General features: G+C 39.4%; 1 protein-coding gene across 2 annotated transcripts in view; it reads right to left on the bottom strand.

Annotated features, from left to right (window-relative positions):
• LOC117410911 (transcription factor HIVEP2-like) overlaps positions 1-17,268 on the bottom strand; it is a 67,133-nt gene extending 49,865 nt beyond the window's left edge. Inside the window, exons 1-2 of one of the 2 annotated variants that reach the window (XM_034017857.3) lie at positions 16,976-17,268; positions 13,014-13,081 (exon numbers count right to left, since the gene is read on the bottom strand). The gene's annotated coding sequence lies outside the window, so the exon portion shown is untranslated. Of the gene's footprint in view, positions 1-13,013; positions 13,082-13,614; positions 13,942-16,975 lie in introns of those variants that run through there. The other variant, XM_034017858.3, reaches the window with a different exon arrangement.
• Positions 17,269-24,354: the final 7,086 nt, after the last annotated feature.

Raw genomic sequence — 24,354 nt, 5'->3', positions numbered from 1 at the left:
TATGCGTATAAGAGATATTGTAAGTATGAGAGGGACTCTATGATGCCATTTTATGCTAATGTTTCTTCTACAGAAGGCAAGAAACTCTCCTTTAGGAGTTTTCAACCAATATGCTTCAAGTTATAAATTTCAGAATACCACAGTTTAACTGGGTACAAATATTCTGAAGGATCTCTACTCTTTAGAAAACATCATCAAACAATATTATAGTACACAGCAGCGAAGGGCACACTTTCTGTTGACACAGTAGTTGCTGCTCATGAACTTGTTGCAGTGTTGCACACATGCAAAATGTCTCTTCCTGTCTTCTTGCCACAGGCAGAAACTGCAGCAGCCCACAGTTGGCTGCACTATTATTATATGGGGTGTAACGATAAACAATTAAGTATTTCTAACTATGAAGGGATTACAAATGTTAAAGAAAGCTGTGTGTGTGTATGTGAAATAAACACGTCACGACCACAAGTTTAGACCACTCACTGATTTTGCATGGTACACTTGCTACCATACTGCAACCCACTGGTACTTAAGAGATGGGAAAGATAAAATGTGCCTTATGTAGGCCTATTTATTTTGTTGTTGTCACTTCGTGGTGCAATGGTAACCAAATAAGAATGAAAATATAGGTAGCCTATGTTAGCATGCACTGATTCTGCAATATCCCATTATGTTGTCTTTTGCTCTCCGGGAATAGCCTTGAAATATTGATATCAAATACACAGGGGTCTTTTTCTCTGTAAATTCATAGCGCTTCCACAGCACAATCAGGATTCATCCACCATAGACACATCTTGCACACACAGCTGCAACTTGCTGTGTTTTGACAAAAAAAAAAACAAAGACTTCTATTACAGAGACCTAATTGCATTCCTGGGACTTTCTGAAATTGTGCATTATTATGCATAGTTATGAAGTAATTGTATAGTGTACAGTAAATTGCCAGACTTATGAAATATGAGCAATAAGCAGTTGTGTGACTTAATTAATATTTGTATTAGTTTGGAACAAAAACAGACTGATACAAAAGACTACTATTTAATAAGAAAAGAGCATGAATGAATAAATGACTTGACTTGTTCTGAATAGCTGGTTTCTTTGATCTATTCCAGAGAACATGTACGGTAGTTACAACAATTTTAAATGTAATTCAGTAAGCTTAAAATAAAAATTATATATATATATATATATATATATATATATATATATATATATATATATATATATATATATATATAAATGGCTTTATGGCATGTCTTCATTTGTGAATTTGATTTTATTTGATGGTGTTGAAACGGCGGGTCAGGATGCTGGGAGAGGAGCGGGAGTGTTAGTGTTAGGTATTGGTGTGTGTGTGTGTGTGTGCTGTCCTGTCTTCCCCGCCGTTTGTGTGTGTCACCCTGTGTGAGTCTGTGAGTGGAAGTGTGTTTTGTGTCTATGCAGTATTCCCTGCACCCCTGCACGCTACACAGGAGGAGGAAGGCCGGGAAAACTACCTGGGGGGCATTTTGGACGCTTGTGTGCTGTGTGTGCTGTGTCTGCAAAGAGTATGGGCACTACGCGGTGTACTGTCCCAGCATGCCGGAGGAATGGTGGCTGAAGCTCCTCAAGTCCTGGGCAGAAATAGTCGCAAGATGGGGATAGCCGCCGCCGCCGGCGCAAGCGCCAGCTCTTTTCAGGGGTCCTGCAAAGGGCGTGCACAGAGAACAGGAGCAGCTGGCACCACAGGAGCAGCTAACACCACAGCCACGGCCTGCATTGATACTGCCGGTACCACCACCACTGCTAGCATGGTCACTGCTAGAGTGCCCCGCACCGTAGCCAGGGTGGCCACGGCTGGTGTGCACAGTGCCTGAGTGCCAAGCATCGCCACCAGAGTGCCCAGAGCCGCTGTCTGAGTACCTACCGCTAGCATCGGTACTGCCACCGCAGCCGCCGACAAGAGCCTGCAGTCGCCCCCAGAGAGCTCCGCTCCACAACCACTGCCAGGGAGAGAGTATCCCAAGCAACCAGAGAGAGAGTGCCCTGCGCCGCCTGAGAGAGGCTGCCCCATGCTGCCAGAGCCCCCGAGGGAGAGCCCAGCATTGCCAGAGCCCCGGAGGGAGAGCCCAGCATTGCCAGAGCCCCCGAGAGAGAGACCAGCTTCACCAGAGCCCCCGAGAGAGAGAGCCCAGCATCTCCAGAGCCCCAGAGAAAGAGTCCAGCACTGCCCGAGACCCAGAGAGAAAGCGTCGTGCCACCAGAGCCCCTGAAAGAGAGTGCCGCATCCCAGAGCCCCAGAGAGAGAGCCCCACGTTGCCGGAGCCCTGTGCCGCCAGAGCCCCGCACCGCCAAAGCCCCCGAGAGAGAACCCCGCGTCACCGGTACACCTGAGAGACAGCGCCGTGTCGCAAGTGCCCCTGAGAGAGAGCACCGCGTTGCCCGAGCCCCAAGGAGAGAGTCCAGCGCCGCCACCTCAGAGAGAGTACCCCGCACTGTGGCTGCAGCACCCAGCTCTCTCCAAACAGCCAGGTTCTGAGGTTGCTGTTGGGGCTGCTCTGGCTAGACTCTGCCTCGCTGTGTGGAGAGGGGCAACAGTCCAGGGAAGCCAGGACCCAGGAGGGACAGCCGTCCTGGACTGGCACGGGGGTCTGGGATTGGTGGCCGTCCTGGAGTCCCGTGAAAGTGGTCCCCAACCCCTAAAGTGGTCATCGCATTGAGTTGCCCTCGAAGGTGCTGCCAGGACCCGACTGTTGCTGTCCTCAGCCTGTCGACCACGCAAGCTGTCACACCTGGACCAGATCAGTGCTTCCCAGGCCGGGAAGCATTAGAGCAGAGGGCAGTGTAACGGCGGGTCAGTTTGGACTGCTTAGGACTGGATGCTGGGAGGGGAGCGGGAGTGTTAAAGTTAGGTATTGGTGTGTGTGTGTGTGTGCTGTCCTATCTTCCCCGCCATTTGTGTGTGTGTCACCCTGCGCGAGTCTGTGAGTGGAAGCGCGTTTCGAGTCTAGGCAGTGTTAGCGTGCTGCCTAGGGTGTCACGTGCACAGTGCAGCTGTATGAGAGAGGGGTCTGTGTTGGCTGCACTGTGATTTGTGTTCGGTTCCGCCAGTCAGCTGCTTGCGCGGGATAGTGGGTCTAAGTGATTGGTCAGTGTGTATGTAAATGTGCCCTTGTGTGTGTGAGCTAATAGGGCTCGGGGGGGATCTCTATTTATCTCTACCTGCGTGCAGCTCAGGGTTGTGTCGTGTGTTGTGTGGTTGGCACTGCCTAACTGAGCTACTTATCCTGTTGCTAAAAAGAGTGTACTTTTGCATGCCGTTCCTGTTTCAATAAAAATAGCAGTTTTAACTTCTTTGAACTGCAACCTGTGCTGTCTTCATTTATTCCGTTGCGGACCAGATACGCCTCCGCTATAGTATGATGTACTTTTTTCATGGTATTTTTACAGCTTATACAGATTGCTTTCATTAGTCATCCTCTGCAGCTGTTGTCTTCCCCATCGGCCATCAGCCATTAGCAGACAGATTGATAGTGGTGTTCTATGGCAATACTGCGCTATGTTCTGAAATCCTTAGTGCCAAGGGTGTGGTTCAGCTGCTTTATGTAAAATTGCCTTACTAAAGGCGCACCCTGTAGATAGTCAACTAGATCATTTACATCCCTATTGATATTTGAAATGCGGATTCTGCTGCTTTAAAAAGATGACTGTTAAACCTATATATGTAGAAAACCTATGGCCTCCAGACACTTAGATCTAGGTCAGGGTCTTGCATTGATGAAAGATCACAGTGATATAAATTGCCAAAGTCTCTTTTACAGATGGCAAGAAACTCTGCTTTAGCAGTGTCCGTTAGGAAATACAGATATGCTTCAAGTTCATCTCCAAGTACCGCTTAGTCTAAACATCACTGCTATTGGCTTTAAGTCACTCATCTAAAAGAACATACAGTCTAAACATCATTCCACAGAATTAAATTAAGGGGACAGAACATATTGCAGTAAGTGTCTGGACTTTAATCACAGTACAGAAGTACTGTGGGGAGGCTGTTATTCCTGTTGTAAACAGAGATAGGAAAACATTTATAATGTAATACAAAAATGAATAAAAGAAAGAGTTAAAATAGTATAGTAAAATATTGAAAACCAAAAATACACTATTAGCACCACCATTTACTATTAAATGCCTTACAAGGAAAATACATTAATCTTTCACTGACATCTTCCAGTGCACAACCTTGAGTCTGGATACAAATTATACTCATACATAATGTACAGATGTATAGATCTAATTCTGATTCATACTTCCCAGGACTGATTACTGTGCACTATAATTATATTTTCTCTTTAATGTATGAACAACACTGCCCAGCTTTCCAAAGCAAACAATGACTCACATTCAACACAAGGTTTTAACATCCTTAATATTTCGGACCAAAATCCAAAATGACCTGATCCAGCAGTATTATATACATATATATATACACACACATATATATATATATATATATATATATATATATATATATATATATATATATATATATGCTACACTGCTATAAAACTTGGTTAATATTTAACAGGATCTCATTTTCTAGGAGGAATATCCAAGGACAGATGCAGAATTGAATTATCTATCTTACAGGTGATACATACAACAGCTAGTTCAGTGATACATTGTGAGAAAACAGCATCAGGGAACTGCTAAATTTAGGATCACATGAGTTCAGACTGTATTTCGAAGCTGCAGCTGAAAGCTCAAGTGGAAAACTGTGTACAGCCTGACAAATACAGTACAGAGTCAATTATCCGATCTTTGATCAACCGTACTGTCTAATCAACCGAACGCATCTGTAATCACGTGATGAATTGCATGTGGTGTTTTACGCACATATCTTCTGCTGCTAAAACGGCTACGAGATTTAGCTGCCAAAAAAAGGACCAGCAGACTGAGGCCAGTGAAATCTACAGAATTATTCAGACCACCAAAACTTTAAATGGAGCACTGTGTGCTTTAAATTGTTGCAGTTAAGCAAGTTAAGCAAGTATCAAAAGAACAGAAACATTTTACTGATTTTTCTTAAAGTTCTACTGACTGTTCTTAAAGTTGTACTGAATTGGTCCAGGCCTTGGTACTCTCCCGCCTAGACTACTGCAACTCCCTCCTGGCTGGCCTCCCTGCGTCCGCCACCCGTCCGCTCCAGCTCATCCAGAACTCCGCTGCCCGCCTGGTGTTCTCTCTGCCTCGCTTCTCCCACGCAACTCCACTACTCCGCTCACTCCACTGGTTCCCGATCACCGCTCGCATCCAGTTCAAGACTCTTGTACTAGCCTACAGATGCCTTGACCAGACTGCACCCAGCTACCTCCAGACCCTCATCTCTCCCTACACCCCCACTCGACCTCTCCGCTCCACCTGCACTAGAAGACTGGCTCTACCTCCTCCAGAGCCCGCTCCTTCTCCACCCTCGCTCCGCAGTGGTGGAATGACCTTCCTACAGATGTCAGGACTGCCCAGTCCCTGACCACATTCCGGCGCCTCCTTAAGACTCACCTCTTCAGACAGCACCTGCAGAACTCTGTTTTTCCCCTGGGACACTTATCACCCTTCCTTAAATGCACTTTACTTGCTCTTATCTGCCCCCTATTTTACTGCATTTAATCCTGTACTTCAAAGTACTGTAATCTGCCAAGTGTTTAATCTGTAGTATTTTGTATTTAATCATATCCTGATGTAACTACCACTGACACTATTATCTGCTGTATTATTGAATTGCATTTTGTCACACTTGTACTTGCTTCAACCAAAGTCATTGTATTTATCTTGCTCTTAATTGTATTATTACTTGTAGTGTGATACTTGAAATGTATTTGCTTACGATTGTAAGTCGCCCTGGATAAGGGCGTCTGCTAAGAAATAAATAATAATAATAATAATAATAATAATAATAATAATAATTGTATTCTTTGATGACTTTCAAAGTTTGTTATATGGCATGTTTAATTACTGTAATACAGTAAACTTTAACTGTAGATGTTAAAGTTTTAGTGAATTGCATTAATTTAATGATTTGCAAAGCTTTGTAATTGTGTATGCTTAAATGTGACAGAATAGGTTACTAGATATATATCATCAGTATTTGTCAATCATGAATATATTGCCCTGCACACTGATGTTTTAGAGTTTGGGCAGTTTAGCCATGTTCCTATTGATTTGTAACTCATGAGACCATTATTAAGTAGCTTTCTCTCCTTAAGGCCGCTACACACCAGAAGCGATGTGACAAGCAAAAATGGGCAGCGATGCGACAAAATGAACAGAATCTATACTTTTGATAAGTATCTTTCACACCACAGGTGACACCACAGGCAACGCGAAATGAATAGGATTGATTCACGCGACAACAACAGAATTGACCAATCAGATAATAGCTTCAATTCACTGAGTGAAGCAGTATCCAAAATGAAAAAATAATATCTACCGTTGAAAAATACTCAGAGACAAAGATCATCACAATTATAAAGATACAGAGATGAAATATAATATATGGGAATACATTTAGAAGGAACTAGATACGCCTGGTAAGGATTTATTGCCATATATGTTCAAATACCGTCACAGAAGACTCTCATAATTTCAACATCATGTTGTCGAATATGTAACAGTCTTGATCATAGTTTTCTCAATAGCAATTTGTAATAGTTTTGTAGATCTGTCAGTTTTCAAACCTGTCGCATCACGTCTGTGTTGCTTCAGGTGTGTATGGTCATGTTGCTGCGAAAGTATCTTGTTGCCTGATGAAAAATTGCATTGCATCTGGTATGGCCTTTACCCTCAGACTTCCAGAATACATACACTCCTCTAAGTAAAAGCATTTGCCTACAAAGTTTGTGCTTGTTAGTTATTTCTGACATGATGGTATTAAAAAGCAATGACAATTTACAGTGTCTACCTACACAGGATGCTAAATCCAGGGGAATCTTGGGAGCATCTCAAAATACTGTGGGCCCGATTTACTGGCATCTGATTTTTCAAGCTTGTTATAAAGCGGTAGATGTAAGGATAAGTGCAAAGTGATTTGCGGGTGCAAATCCCCCATAATGCATATGTAAAGAATGGTGTTCATCTGGCGTTCTGCACCCATTATCAAATTTGCATTTTATCATCATTAATCCATTACAATTATATTGAAATGCATTCAAATGAAGAAAAGAGCATGGAATTGGGCGGGATCTGGATACTAAGCGGGCGCAAACATTATAATGTGATGTAAGGAATCTGCATTTCATTAAAACTGTGTGACATTCACAATACCTATTTTGCACATTGTCAGTGTCATTTCTTTCTGCTGTCACTCCAGTTCCCACTGCATATTATTAGCTATTGCGTTTTAAATAGTTACAACGGTTAAAAAGTTAATCACATTCTGTCCTGAAGCAGCTCCATCTGGCACACGTACAAGATCGAATGGTGAGAGCGAAATATCTTTTTTTTTCATGTCTTGATTAAGAGAATAAAAATATCACAATGTGATTGTTCTGTTAATGAAGACTGTGCAACAGAGCATCTTATGAAGTATAATATTGTATATGTATATTCCCAGTTGTTTGCACAGATAGGTGAATATGAAAACTGATAGTGATGTTAAAAACATGGCAGCACAAAGCTAACACTTAAATGACAATAAAAAAATACATAATCTCAAATTTGTATTGTATTTTCATATATCTAAGCTGCTCTATGTTTGCAATGGACACTCTTGTCTGTGATGTTAAGAAAGGGGTTCAATCTTTAATCTGTACATGGGGTCTTAAGTGGCGGATTTAGTAAAAGCACTGCAGCTTGGAGGCATGCGAATGTAGTTCGAATAACGCTCGCCTTTCAGTTCCCATCATTGAGCTTCTGCTGCTTGGGCACCTGACAAGGCCAGGAAGAGATTTCCCAAGCTGCACCCTTACCTTCAGGGTTATGAAGTTTGGTAATATCCAGTGCCAAGGTTCAGCAGTTGAAAAGTCTTCCCAGAAGCAATGGAGGTCTTTCTGATCGGTAAATGGGTTGCAGAGGTGACACTTTAATTTGTCATTTGAAATCGGACACAAAAACTGGGGCAAATCTATAAATATATATTGAATCTGTTCAGATGCTTTCCTAATGGTATCGTTTTCTGAAAGAATGCTTATGCCTGATATTTAAATTAGTATCATAAAAAGCCTGGTATTTAAATTGTAAAGAAAATATACCTGTCAACTACCCAGAGAAACATAATATAACAATTTGCACAAAATAAATGACAGATTCCTATCCTTTCACCACAGGTTAACACCCACCAACGTTTGATAATTTTGTCCCATATTACAGTATACACCTACAAAAGAGCAGATTAACAAAGCATTCACTTTGGAAGTGACCACACCTCCCTCTATCTCACACACACTCACACACAAAATACCTGTATTGATGAAATATAAGGTTTAGACTCGCGGAAATGCATGAAAGTAATTCCGAAACTGCTAGAAAATATACAGTAAAGAAATTGATAAAAAAAAAAAAAATTCTCAGTATACAAGTACAAAATAAAGACCAAAGAAAAAAACAATACTAGCAACAGAACTCACCACACCCAGAAAGGTGGCAAACAACCAAACAAAGCCAGCTAATTCATCAGTTATAGAGGAAAACCTAATAAGAAACTAAGAAAATACTACAGAACAATACATGTTCCTGGACAATTGTATCATGCTCTACTCATCCTGGTGCTAATTTCTTAAAAATGATCACACGATAATTACGCACACCAAGGTATATCCAACAACTGGCTACTTGTTTACCTGCTTTACAGTGTAAATAATTGTATTTTAATTATTTCATTTTAAGTATACATTACAAATATAATAGTAATACAATTTTAAGCTGGTAGGTTTTGTACTACACCTTTACAGGATCATGGAATTCTCTATACAACACATATTGGCTTACAAATTATTTTGCCACGCCTTTAACTTGTACACAGCTTGTGAATAGAGCTCTGTCTCATTGTTCTTTGCTCTGCCATTCCCAACAGCCAAGCTTCAGTTTCTCTTTCTCCACTTTTGTTAGTTCTTGGCATTACACTGCAAAGTGAACCTCTAGGTCCCCATCCAGCATGCTAACGCTCCAGGTCCTCTTTGGGTTCAACTCTCCTGATGCATACAGTGAATGTATCCCAACTTTCTGCCACCACCCTCCAAGTCATAATACAGTGTTTGCATTTGAGCTATGTGAATGTGCATAAGCATACTTTAAATATGTGCCAGCTGCTTTGGGCTTTTGGTAATAACTGGTCTTAAGTTTACCACCTGTTCTAGGAGCTTTTGCTGTACTTTTAAAAAGACACGCAGCAAGTTCCCTGAACCGAACATATGCAGTGAAAACATTGAGGCACTTGTAAAAAGCCAATTTATTTATTTCTGTTCTCTGTTTGTTTTTTAATAACCAGAAAAGTATTATGCGCTTGCCTAGGGAATGACACCAGCCAATATCTCTCAATGAATATTCCTCTGAGTACTAGTCTAGCAGTGTGTAGATCACGGTTGACTCCATTGTCTGCTTATACAGCTGGCTCTAAAACTAAACATCATATTGTCTAAACATAGCTCCGGTAAATTCAAGATCCCCTCAACAACCATGTCTGTCCATTCCATTCATTTTTAAGACTTATTAAGGGCAAAAGGAAGAACGTTTCATTGCTTTTAAACTAAACAAGCACAAGTAAAGAAGAAGCCTTATGCCTGCAGTCTGTATGTACAGTAGGTAATGTGAAATGGGTATAGGTTGGTATAATAAAAGCCTTGATATGGAAAACCTTGCTCTCAGGTGGCCAGACTTTTGTTTGTTATTTTTGATAAATCACTGGAATGCAATGTTCAGTTTCGCCACTAAAATAGGAATATGCTTTGGCAATAGCCTACATCAGTAGTTTGCACCTATAGAAGGATTGTCAAAATTGTCAATAAAGTGTCTTACATTTTCTGTAGCCTATATATGTGTGTATATTTATTTTTTGTTTTTGTTATTCTGGACAATGTTCCACTTGTCCACTATACGATAACTAATTCCATATTTTATTAAATAATAGCAACTCCTGTTGAGAGACGCAGGACTGGAAAAGCTAAAGCCTGGCATTCATTTTTAGTGGAAACGTCCCAGAACTTTTAATTATACCTTAATGAATTCCATTTTTCAAATACAATGATTAAGCATACTTGTAAGAAGCCAGCAGAATATGATTTCCACTTTTTTTTTTTATTCAACCAGAAAATGTAATATTAATATTATCTTACACATTCTGTTAATTATAGTAAGGTCAACAAAAAATAAGTTTATCGTTGAAAAAAGGGTACTACTAACCATAGAAAAGAAAATATAATGTTAAATGATGGTTTCAATTCCCACAATGATGTGTACAGAATTGATTTATCACACGCTGCATGACCTAAGATGACAACCCCCCCCCCCCCCCCCCCAACCTCAAGCAAGCATTTCAGAAAAACAAAACCCTTTGCATTACTTATTTAAAATTTCTAGTCAATGATTCAAACTTGTAGCAAAATGTATATTTCTGTCAATTAACATTATGGAGTTTGCAATGCAGAACTATCCACTGTTGTGTGCCCCAACATCTACACCAGGCAGTTCTTTCTCTCAGGAAAACCAGCAAAACTAAAATAATTGCAGCAATGTGAACTCTAAAGGAATAGCTGTTATTCCAGTGGATTTCATTATTATTATTATTATTATTATTATTATTATTTATTTCTTAGCAGACGCCCTTATCCAAAGCGACTTACAATTGTTGCAAGATGTCACATTATTTTTACATACAATTAACCATTTATACAACAATCTAGGTAAAGTACCTTGCTCAAGGGTACAGCAGCAGTGTCCCCCACTGGGGAATGAACCCACGACCCTCCGGTCAAGAGTCCAGAGCCCTAACCACTACTCCACACTGCTGCCCTGAATGTGCATAACCGTTATTTTCCAATTACCAGTGCAATGAGAAATAATATTATTTGTATTATATCACAATGAAATGTCATTACAAAGCACTACAAACTGTTTGTTAATTTTATCTCTTAAACTCATGTTTGTGTCTTTGTTAATACGACTATAATCTCAAGCAGACTCAGGGAAGGACATCACAGTGCTCACGGTTCCCATAGTAACAGTTTGTATTGCTATACACTTACTGTCGGCAGTATGTAGGGTTCTACTCTAAAAGCCACAACTGTATTGCAGTGCACAATTATCTGTAGGTCAGTACAATAAAACAGTTGATATTTTTGTATAAGAGCAGGTTTAAAAAGATACATGCAATTGCTTTAACTCTAAAATGCCATTTGTTTAATTACTGCTAGACATGTATAATATATGTATATCCTTGTCTAGATGTGCCTCTGTACTACTGCATTGTCACAGGAACAGATCCATTCCTGCACTAAGAAGTGTTGGGCTCAGAAATATTGCTTGTTGACTTTCAATGAACTTTCACTGCAGGTAAAACCAATCACTTGTCAGACATGAGCTATAGAACAAATGGATTTCATATTTACTTTATTGGCCACCCAGCTCAGGGGTTAAATCCTTGACCTCTGTATTTAAAGGTTAGCTGAAATATCAGAGTAAACACCAGCATCAATCAGCTGATACATACTATCCAATTTTTCTATTAAGAACAAGATTCTCCACATTTTAGTGTGGTTGTCATATCTTTCTCAAGGGACTGTGTATTTGAAAACAAACAGTGAGGTATTATAGGTACCAAATGACACAGTGGCAATTTTAATATATTTTCTTTTTAAATATGTTCAGGAGTTAATGTCATTTTTCACTACTGGTGTACATTAATAGTGATGCTGCAATAATATTATTATTGTAGTCCCTTTTATTTAGTTATTTTAAGCACCATTGTATTAAATACATACTTTATCCTCATGACGTTTATTTTCTAATGTTATATATCTGAAAGGCAATTTGATCTTTTTTTATATAACAATGCTGATTTCAACAGTTATTTCCGTACAGAACATAATGAAAAACCTGTGCTGCAGTGCCTATCAAACAGCTTGTTCATCCACGTTCTGCAACCTGTGACCTTTACCCATAGCTAAACCCAATGCCCACCCACACACTGCTGCCAAATCCATGATACAACTGGCTGCGGAACGCTTTTGTGTTCTCACTAGAATGTGATCCCAGCTTGCTTAGTTGGCAGAGCGTCAGAATACAAAAGGAGAAAGCATTTCACAACAGTAATACATTTCACAGTGTGATTCATTTTATTCTGTACAGCAGGGATGGAAATAAGACTCCAGTTGCATAGCAGTTTCACCCATTCCAGGTTTTAACATATGCTTGATTAGCCCCCGTGAATAGATAACAAGCTTAGGTGCATCACATTAAAACGTCTAGTAAAACCAGCAATTAATCAAACTGCTATGCAACGGAAGTCTTATTTCCATCCCTGCCTATAACCACACTTGATAGATTGAAAAAAAAAATCAAGCAACACAGTTCTGTTCCATTTCTAAAACTATATCGTACTTGATTTTTTTTCTTTGGTTTTTTTTATAGAAAACATTTCTAATTACTCATTTACAGTATATTAAATGCATTAGTGAGGAGCCTATAGCCCCTCTAAAAAACATAACATCATATAACAAAAAAGACACAAAGACACATGCATAATATTTAAAGCACTGTAGATAAGTGCAGTCTTATAGTATTATATAATAACCATTAATACCTCACAGGTGTTTCATATAATAGTAAGCACCCTAAAAATGGCTATATACATAAATATAGTTATGCAGTTCAATAAATTTGTCGTTCTTAACATTTTCTTTTTGCTGTGGATAAGACCATAACTTATATTTCAATGGCATTTATGGATAATATTGCTCTTTTTTCATTGTTCTTTTCTCCTTGCATGTACTGTATCTTAACATTAACTTAGGTTGACTTTAAAACAAAATAGAACAATATTTCCTGGGACCCACCTCTGTGCACCACACGACCCCTCTTGGCAGTCCTAAACTAATCACAATCCACCATCATTTCACAGACCCTGTGTTTGAGAAAGGAGGAGCAAAAGGTCAGAACCCACATGCACAAACATACATGTAACCACACAAACACACAACGGCAATCACACAACAGCAGCTAACAACTTCAGTGGTCGTACACCTGGTCTCCCCTAGGGATGTCATTACTGGGGAGACACAGCACAGTGTCTAGATATCAATTCAGTGCAGCACAGTAAACAGTATTTCCAGTCTGTGCCTGATCTACTGTAAGGGTCCACTTTTCATTTTTTAATTTAAAAAACGTTTCTCTGTATAAATTATGGACACCAGAATGCATTATGAAGTAATTTTACTCATACTTCAGATATGTATAATAGTGAATTATTATTATAGCACCAGTATAAAACAGAGAAAGTCTATAACTGAAAATAGCAAAGAAGTGAGTCTTCCTGCTTGATAAAGCAGCACTCACTGAAACAGAAACCTCTACAGGCCACTAATTTCCATCATTATTCAGCAGTATTCAAGTGGCCGATTCAAATTGCACGCAGCCTCTCACATGCCCCCTTCCCACCTGACTGTGTATCCTCTGCACTATGCGAGTGATGGAGCCTCCCCGGGATAAATTATCGCCCAAGCATCCAGGTTCTCTCAGCTCTGTCGTGTGCACTGACATGCTCTGTAAAGTGAGCTATTCCAATGTACTGTAACAGTGTTCGCTTCTCTCTGTCACTTCACCGGCTCATACAGGGGAAAAAAAAAGGTAATATTTCTTCAGCATAAACACCTGCGTGCTGATTGGCTGGCTGATTCGAGTGGAAAATGGCACGGCGGTGCTGGCAGTGGTTGCTTGCAGAGAGCAGAGATAAAAAGTAGGTCTCAGCTGGCTCTGCTGCTGCAGAAACAGAGAGAGAGAAAAAGACTACTACTTTCTCAGAGCAGGAAGGAGGGGAGGCCATGAGTGTTTCCTGTTGTGCCGCTGAAGCAAGCAAGGACGTCACTGTATTCACACTCCCTCAGGGTGTCAGCAAGTTCAGTCATTTCCAATACAGAGAATAAAAGGGAGGTTTTAGGAAGTTCACCAAAAAAAAAAAAAAAAAAAAAAAAAAACCAGGAATAGCCTTTGGCCCAGCATTAAAATAGCCCTCACTATGCACTAGTATTTTATTAACAGTACACATACTGCAGTATATGATCTCAGCAGCCAACATGCACCAATGGTGACTGCTGAAACAAATATTGCTATTTTACGGAGCCTTTTGGATGGCAAGTTCATTCTAAATAACAGATTTGTAACTCTCCAACAATCCATTCCATCCATCACAGGATTTGAAAGCAGGAGAATAATTTAATAACATGTGAGTATGTGAGTTACACGCATATCCAAGGATATTTACAAATAACATATTAATTACAGGTGTCATTAAACTTTAAAATAAGGTCATCATGAACTAAATTCAAGTGTGACAATTCAAAGTCATTCCCAAAGGACAGCCTTCAACAGATCATCCAAACACCTGTCAGCACATTATTGAATTTGCCGAAATGCATGGCAATTGCAATGCTGAAAAAAACAGTACGTGACTGGAGACGAAACAAAGACAGTTAAACATCGTAAAATATCGCGAAAGAAAACGAGCTGATAGAGGAGAGGAGTGTGTTATGGCCCGATGTAGAAAACATTTTGTTTGAATGGAGTACTTTGAATGACTTACATACTGTAACTTGTTCTACATGTCAGTGCAACGCAGTGGTACACTTGTAAAGTATGTGTATGGTTATGGTTCTGATTAACAAAACTAAATGAATGCATTTGTACAGCTGGAAATGTAATGCAATTGTACTGCACCGTATGCAACACTAAAATCTTTTGTTTACTGGTTACTAGGTGGTGCACTGTTTAGTTAATTGTTGTGTTTTTTTTTTTTGTTTGTTTGTTTTAATTGATGCAAGCAGCACTGTTTAATACTTTTATTTTAAATTTGAATTAATACAATAAAAACTTGTAAAAGCCAATGCAGCTGGAACTATTGTCTAAGTATGGTTTTGGAAAGAAATGTTCAGTAAAGCGAACAAGATATGTTCTTGAACTTTACTTTTTAAATCCATTCAAGCACCATTTGTCAGTGGTTTACACTGTTACTACTGGAATTTACAGTGCAGTAGTAATATTATATCTATATTTTGATGAATTTTGACATTACATTTAAATTTACTTGAACTAATTATTTAGACATTTTGAAAAACTGAATAGTTTCTAGCAGTAACTAAAAACATAAAACAACACTCTAAAATTATTAATGCAATAAAATGTTGCAAACAAGGGTTATTTCAAAAGTAAACCTGTGTATCTTTCTTTATTTATCTGTGTTGAGCATATAGGAAAAAAATCCATTGTAAAAAAAAAGGTGTTTTCCTAAAATTGAAGTCTCAAAAAGGGGGGAAGGACTTTTACACCAGTGCGACTTATAAAACGATTTTTAGGGTACTACTGTATTACATAAAGTCCCCTAATTTATCTAAGCTAAGTTTCACCAGGGTACATGTGTAACATTTTGGTTATGTTACAAAACTAGCAAGAAATAAATGTCACTCATTAGTGTTGCTCTTTTAGGACAGTCAGCCTTTCAAAAATGTCTCTGCCAAAGTGGTTTTGTTCAGCTGCAGGAGAATCCCAGCATCCCTCCTCTTAATGTATATTGTTGGTAATAGCTACTCCTAAGCCATTTCATTCAACCCATTTCACTGCAATTGTCATGGTTTAGAATGTTTGCATTCTTGTTTCACCTACCGCTTCCCTTTAAATTAGCTTATTGCCATTACAGCTTAGAGAGAACCACTATTATCAATACTAACATGCTGTACTTTTATTTTAAGCAATTTCATAGTGGAAGAGTGCTAATGTTGTTGTTTGCTGGTAGTTTAAATGATCAAATAAATCACATTTTATACCACACAGGCTTTCATTTACTGGCAGCGGGGTAGGTGACTAATTTTTATGCATTACAGAATTTGATGACACCTGGTTCTTTTTTACCTTACCCACTTGAAGGTCTACCTATGGATCAGTAGTTACATTTTATGGTACCTAGACTGTCATCACACATATAAAGGCACAATCCCTTTGCTTTTGAGTCTAATTGCACAGTATGTGTCCGTATTTATCTGCATGTTGTACTTGATTGGCAAAGCAATGGAACATATCTGTTTCCAATGAAGCTAAATTCAAGCATTTACTACAATATACAGTAATCATGGAACTATTCTCTATACATTTCCTACATGTTAAAAAAAAAAAAAAAAAAAGTGCCATGCACTTTTTATGTATTTATTTTTCTGGGGAACCCGTCACAGGCTTGAACGCTGACTTCGGTCGTTAAATGCCAGTTGTGAAAGTGAATTTGATCCATCCCTTGCAGGGTTCTGTTTTGCACACAGAAAACATCTGCTTTGATCACAAGCAGAGCCCCTTGTTAACCCCCTTCCTGTAGTCGTATACGTCATGGAACATTCCCGGAACGGGCCAACGTTCCACCCACCTCTACACACACACACACACACACACACACACACGCACACACACGCACTGAGACAGTGACAGCGTACACACATTAAAGCAAGAGCCTGCATGAACACTCGTCACCAAAAGAACGTGCGTTACTCCTGCCTAAAATTGTAAAAAATTAACCTTTTGTCAGAAAAACGTCTCCCCAGTTCAAGCATTCTCCCCCCCCCCCCCGCCCCTCCTTTCACTCCTATCAACTATGCAAATTCCTCAGGATGTTACGCAAACTCCCTAATCTGCATGCAAGCAACTGGGTATTCCCCACATATCCTTACGATAATAAACATAATTTAATACGTATTCAATCACCTGTCGCCGTCAAATTCTATAATGTCGTATCACTCTCAACATTTTAAAATACACCACTTACCGTGTTGCTTGCATCCATAAGCGGTCAACTACATCCAAACAGAGAAATAGTATCTAAAATTGCCAAGTCAAGGTAGCCCAGAGAGATTTGAAAACGTAAATGACAACTTTAACCTAAAACAAAAATGACTGTTTTTCTTTCTGTGTAAAACACTCTGCTCCCGGTCATATGCGGGAAGAAACCTGTCAGTGAATTTCTCCCTTTGCGAAGTTCTGGAGAAGCCGGAGCTCAGAGGGTCTGTGCTCAGTAGACATACAGGGTTATTCCTGTCACTTCCCAGAATAGAAAAAAAGGAGCTTGGCCGATGACGTCATCGGATCCCCCAGCGCGTCCCAGAGAGGCTGGACTAGCTAAACCAGGCAAGCAGTGTGTGTACAAGTGCGTGTGAGAGAGAACTCCAACCTCATCCTGAGCTCTCTTAACATGTGTGGGAACTCCCTCGGAGCAGTCAGAACTTGTCAAGCAAAAACAAAACTTGAAATTCCACTGTACAAAAAACACTACGACGACAAGCCAACGACTCTGCTAGAAGACAGATATGTGTCTTGATAAAAACAATTCCAACAGGAAATAAATGTGGGATTCAGCTTTCAGTTTTCAGTTTTCAGCTCTTAAACAGTTGCAGATTTCAAGTTAACTATAACATTTTATAAGTAACTTGAACTCTGCAACTGTTTAAGAGTTGAAAACAATTAAAATAAGGTCTAATTAAGCAAATGATCAGTTCAATTAAAGGTCTAGTTAAGTAATTGAGAGCTCAGTTGGAAAGGAAACCAGCAGACACAGTGGGTCCCCAGGACCAACATTGGGAAACCCTGGACTTAACTTGTTGGGTGATTTGTCACGGAATAACCTATTTCCTAATTGCTTCCATGCTACCTTGCCTTCCTACGAAACTAATTAATGCAAAGGTTCCTGAATGAATCGTTTCAGAATTCACACCAAGATCCACTATTTATTGTGTCTCAGGTTGGTTCCATTAAATCGCCCCCAGGAATGATTTGTGTGTTTGCCGCTGCTCTTTAAAAGACCCAGCCCACTCCCGGGACAGGACCGTTGACTCAGATCTGCTCAAGTAGAAAAGAGTATGTAAAAGCCCACTCCTGTTTTATCTTTACTTGCAGGAAATACAATACATCAGGATGTTGTAGTGTTCTATCAATACAGAAACAATAAAACACATATCATTTGGGCGCTAGTGTTTAACCATAAATAACAGAACCGTTAGCAGATCACTCCACAACCTGCAGTAGCAACACAATGGATGCAGAACAAACACTGTGTTTTCCGATGGTCCTGACTCACAGTACTGAATAGGTTACCATAGTACAGCAACGGATAGCCTGTGTGCATTGCTTTATACTATTGTGACATCTTTGGAAATGACTCAACATTTCAAAGAGATGTATTTGCTGTTTTAAGAACATAAGAACATAAGAAAGTTTACAAACGAGAGCAGTCCATTCAGCCCATCTTGCTCGTTTGGTTGTTAGTAGCTTATTGATCCCAGAATCCCATCAAGCAGCTTCTTGAAGGATCCCAGGGTGTCAGCTTCAACAACATTACTGGGGAGTTGGTTCCAGACCCTCACAATTCTCTGTGTAAAAAAGTGCCTCCTATTTTCTGTTCTGAATGCCCCTTTATCTAATCTCCATTTGTGACCCCTGGTCCTTGTTTCTTTTTTCAGGTCAAAAAAGTCCCCTGGGTCGACATTGTCTATACCTTTTAGGATTTCGAATGTTTGAATCAGATTGCCGTGTAACTCCTGTGCCGGGTTGTTTGATTTAGGCATCTCTGTTCAATACAGGTGTTTATACTATTCCCAGCTGCAGACAACTGAACTAGCAGACATATCAGCAACCAATGTATTAATGAATTTCTTACAGAACAAAAAAAAAAAATATCATCTGGACTTTATTTTCAATTGAAATGCTTAACTACTCAAAAGCAAGGTCATTCCAATTGAAGATGTTTTGAAAACTGAGCTCCATAAGCTACGGTATATAAAATTGTTTTTGTCTACTCCCCTTCTGTTGAGCTTCCTGTTTTCTCCCAATCACTGATATCCTGTAGTCACAGCATGGGAAACTGATCTCTGTTCTTGAACAGTATGAGTGAGTAAAGCCCTGGGGTCACTGCAGCACTACAGACAGGGCTGCTGTGTTTGTTTAATTGATAACAAAGTTTAACATTCATAGTGACCTCTGGGGCTATAACCCACAAGCCTAAACGATCCAGTCTAAGATATAACTTTAAATAAATGTTTAAAAAAATGTTTTAAATAAAATTGTTTGGTTTATAAAGCACCTCTGCAATGGTCATTACCTGTTGATGTAGTAATTGACCTGTACTTAATTTCTGCTTGGTCAATTGTCTAGCAGGTCAGACATTAATACTTAAATAGTCACATATGAAGACATAGTCTGTTTAGTCATCAACAATGTTAAGTAAAAGACCAGTCATAGTCCACTTGTTTGTTGTTCACAGAGACTGGGTGGGTAGCACACTCAGGATAGCTCAATTAGACTTAATGTTGAAAACGTAAAACGCAAGCGGCAAAAAAAAACTCCATCTAAAAAACAATTATTTATTTTTTAAAAGCACAAAACACACAACGTGTCACCTCTACGTGTTTTTTTTTTTCTTTTGAATTAGCACCGTCTGTTTCAGTTTGCTTGTATACTGTTAACTGGATTACCAATTTAGCAGACAGATAAAGCAACAAATCAATTAGGTGTTCAGTAAATAGATTATAGCCCACCAACACTTAGAAACTAATCCCAGTGCTTTATATTGTGCATGCTGTAAAAATTCTTATTTTCAAGGAGCACACAAAGAAGATACTGGCTTTTAGGGAACAATCTCAGCTGTCATTACTAGAGTTCTGTTGCAATGCTGATAAACATGTTCTTTCTTTCCCATGAGTTCTTATTACAAAGAAATGATTATGATTCACATGATCATTTCTGTTGTGGTAACAAGAGTGACACATACCCATCACTATTGAACTGCGGGAAACTGTGAACGGGAGAAAAGGAATCTGAGCTGTAATTCTACCTCCTGGCCTGGATGGGAACTAAGTAAGGTTGGTGGTACACCTTCACAGAGATTGGGCCGACTCGATGGTAGGGCGGAAGTTGACTGTCTTGGTGAAAGGGCATAGCTGTAAGGCTGCTAAACAACTCTATTGTGATCATCTGTGTTGCGTGCAGTGTTGGGAGACAGTGTGGCACCGTACTGATCACAGGGAGGAGTATGGCAGTACAAAGTGGATGCAGCTATGTGAGTACAGGCCCTTACACTGCACAGTAACAACGCCAGAGCGCTGCATGTTTGTTATTGTTATTGCTTTGTAATTCAGGAACTGAAGCAACGGAGCCAGCACTACCACCCAGGGGAACCTGTACTGCCACATCACCTCATTGTATTCACCACTTGGAGCACTGGCACTTATACTGTGAACTGTGATATTTGTTTATTATTTTGATAACCTTTTGTTTGGGACTGCAAGCCCACTTTTCCCTTCCCCAATACCAGGACTGTCTAAAACAGGTCTGTTTGGAATTATAACTCATTTATGGACAGTCACTCCTTCCTGCACCACTCAAATCCTGACAGAAACCCATAGACATTTTCAATACATGATCGACTTTTATCTGTTTTTTACACACACCAGGAAAACTTAAGTTGGCACAGCCAGCTTGTTTTCAAGATGGATCCCGGAAACAAAAAGTAGTAACATCATCCATTCTCACACACATTTCTCATTGCTCAGTAATACTTCGAACATGAACAGAATTATTAATCAAATATTTAAATTTACACAGTGAAGCTGCATTTTGAATGTCAAAAGAATAGAACTCAGGAACTCTATACATAAAAGATATCTTTATTCTCATAAGAGGAATTTTCAATTTACATTCACTGTTCCTTAAAATATAATTCTCATTAACTTCACTTGCTAACATGGATTGTAAATATCTGAACCATCACCATGTCTACATTTACAATTTCAAAAACAGGTTGGCATAAAAAATGTAATGTTATTATTAAAAAATATTTACCAAATAACATGGCAGTGATTCCTCTGCAAAATGTATAATGCTGGTTTAAGAAATACATCTTAAGAAGGTTGTGACTCTAAACGTCCATGTGGATATACCATACTGTATCAGCTCTATCGAGAACATTCTATTTGGAAAAAAGGCAATTTCCTTCTTAATTTCTGTTCTACTTGAACAGAGCTTGAATATGTTGCTTAGGTAACGCAATCTCACTGTAGCAGGCACATGCCTATTTGACAAAGTGACAGGCAGGTTTTAAGGAAGGACATTGTATTCCTTGAGCTAAAACAAGTTTATAACAAAGGAATCTGCAGTAAGCTGGGGGTTTTTTTGTTTTTCTTTTGTCATTGTTACATTATTTTAGAAATAATTTTGCCAAGAGACCAGCTAAAACAGGTCATATACCAGTTTTATATCTTGTTTTCATAAATGAACAACTGACTGACACCATTAAGATCAATTTGCATATACAAAAAAAAAACTATATGATAAACATAAACAGCATCACCACTCTAAACTCCTCTCCATGAAGTACTGATATAGTTTAGGCTCACAGGACATACACTAATATTCACACTATCCTTCAACAAGTTTATGTCCCAATAATGTAAAGCCCTATTTCAGCATGGAGAATCCGCAATGAATGAATGGCAATGCATGAATGAATGATTGCAATTGCAGATGATTTAATGAACTGTGAAGGGTGCTCAGGACCCGATGACTGTGATGGGCGCTCAGGGCCCGAGTGAAAGATAAATTTGGCTGCAGGCCTCATCCGTGGGTGCCCGATGGCTACCTGCATGAGGCCGACTGGAAAAACATGAACAAATATTGAAATTAATGAAAATCAGCAGCTGAGTCCCCCAGAGCATGACTGTGCTGGGGGAGAGAGCCCAGCCTGTCCAACCCAACCACTCACCCCGCAGAACTAAATACGAACCACTCAGCACTCAGGTAAGGAAAACCCACTAATCACATATTTTTAATTCTTTAGTGGGAAACCTCAGGGAATCCGTGGCTGAGGGCAGCCCTTCAACTCCCATTTCAGCTTCCCAGTGCTTGACTGTCCTGGTCACAAAAGCAAAGTTTGTGGGGAATAATAGCCATTTTCTATACTTTTGAGGCATAAGCAATTAGGAAATAACACTTACTACCTAGGAACAAAAATTGTGTTACATAGTGTATTCTATAAAGAAAAGGCTTACCTCGCTTCCTCCATCAAACTTGACTAATATCTTTGCATAAGGTAGCTCCCAAAAACCCTTGTTTTGCAAGATACATTTCCTCTTTTGTTTGCAAATCTCTATTGTTAAAACCTCACCTAAATACGTGCTAAACCAAGATCTCCTGCAGAAATTGCATGCACTTACTATTTGCTACAGGTTACTGGCTGATTGCTAAAGATTACTCACCCTGGCCCCCACACCTACTTTATAGCTAGAAGCGATGTTACACATGTTCTAGCTGGAAGGATCTGTGTGAGCAACTATACAGTCATGGGTTTGTCAGGGCCAGAGATCCTGGCTCCTTTACAATCCAGACGTTTCTCAATTACACACTTAAGTGTGCTGTGAAGTGTTTGTGCTCACTTCTAGCTTGAAAAAACATAATGTGGTATGAAAATACAACAAAAATGTTTTATTCAACAATAAAAGAGTACACTTAAAACTTGTACACATAAAGGAGGGTAACATTCAAGACGCTGGCATGCAGCTTTAATTATATTTGATGTCACTCATGAACGTATTATATTCAGCTTTATATTCGGTAGAATGGGACAACATATTATATTCGGTAGTATGGGACAACCAATTACTGGAATGGTTTTATTCCAGGTGAAGGGTTAACCATGTAACCATGGTAATGGCTAGTTCCTTTAAAGAAAAAGACCTACCTTTGTCACATTGTGTAACTATTAAACAATTCAGTAGTTCAGGACAAACACCAATCACACATGCTTTAGGTACAAAATATTTATTAAAAAATGCAGAGTATGCAAGGACTGAAAACACAGAATAACATTGATGTAAACATTAATTTGGCATCAAACCTAACTTAACTTGAGGACTCACTGCCTGGCTGTATGGACAAGGCAGAGACCCCCAAAAGAATAAGCAGGTCTCAATGCCGCAAGTAGAAAAGGATAGCCCACTTGAAGAAATAGACCTACAAGGATTGTCAGCTTGCAGGAGAGGAAAACAAAACCCAAGTTTTTGGGGAAATAAACCTCTGTGAATCCATGGCTGATCTGATTGCCCTTTCTCCAGGCAGGCTACTAATGCTTAAGAGCACATTTTAGTAAAAGCATTTTTAAGATCTATAATATTTGTTCTAGTGTAAACTTGGTAAGCACTGGAGGACCAATGACCTAATTGTTCTGGAACAAGAAGCTGAACAAGCTGCTCCGATCCTGAAGGAATGACCGAAGAACTGCTCAGCTACAAATCCAGACCTGGAAAGAATCTGGTGAAGGTGAAAGAGGAATCAATGATGGGTGACAATTGCTCCATTTTTGTTAATAAACAGCGGGTCTGAGAAAGGCAGAGTTGGAGAAAAGAGAGAAGGAGTTCATAGGGACTAACATAGGAGTTTAATGTAAACAAATAGATTAGGGAACTCTTTCCTTTCTGGTCAGTTTTACTTCTATGATAGATCGGAGATACAGGAGTGAATCTGATGGTTGAATTTATTTGAATGTGAAGTAAACTCTGAACACCTAAGGAACCCAAAGAAGGCTAGGAGAAAAAGGGCTTCTAAGGTTTTATCTAAAAACTGGGAGGAGTAGCTGGAGTGAGTGAATGAGATGCACTGGGAGAGTATATTGATGGTGATAGGTAGGCAAGCCTGGGGATCGTTTAAGCCCTTTCAGAATTAACTAAATTTGTGAGCTGCTGAGTGTAGAGCTGGGTGCACCGGAAATTGAAACTTTGATGGAGGAAACTCCTATAGTTATATTTTTAAGGAACATAATAAAGGATGATACTACGGGCATTGAAAATGAAGGGAAGGGAATATTGAATGCAATATGACATTTTTTAAAGCAATTCTAGGATGACCAGTACGTTTGCAGTGTGCGGGGAGTGATGCAGAGAAGAGCTGTTTCTTGAGCCTGCAGAACCTGGGAATGGTTCTGAACCAGGTCTGAAAAGGGATCAATCTGAGTTGGCTTCAGGTGCTAATGCTCTGAATCTCTGCATTTGGAAATGTGAAAGAGAATCAGGGATTACATTCAGGTGGCCGGGAATCTGTTGATCTCTGAAAATGAACTGATGACTAACAGATAACCAGGTAATCCTTCTGAATATTCTCATTATA

Source organism: Acipenser ruthenus, chromosome 6, assembly GCF_902713425.1.
Source record: "Acipenser ruthenus chromosome 6, fAciRut3.2 maternal haplotype, whole genome shotgun sequence".
NCBI classification, from domain to species: Eukaryota; Metazoa; Chordata; class Actinopteri; order Acipenseriformes; family Acipenseridae; genus Acipenser; species Acipenser ruthenus.
Note: the sequence above shows the minus strand (reverse complement) of the source record. Positions and strands in the feature narration are given on the sequence as shown.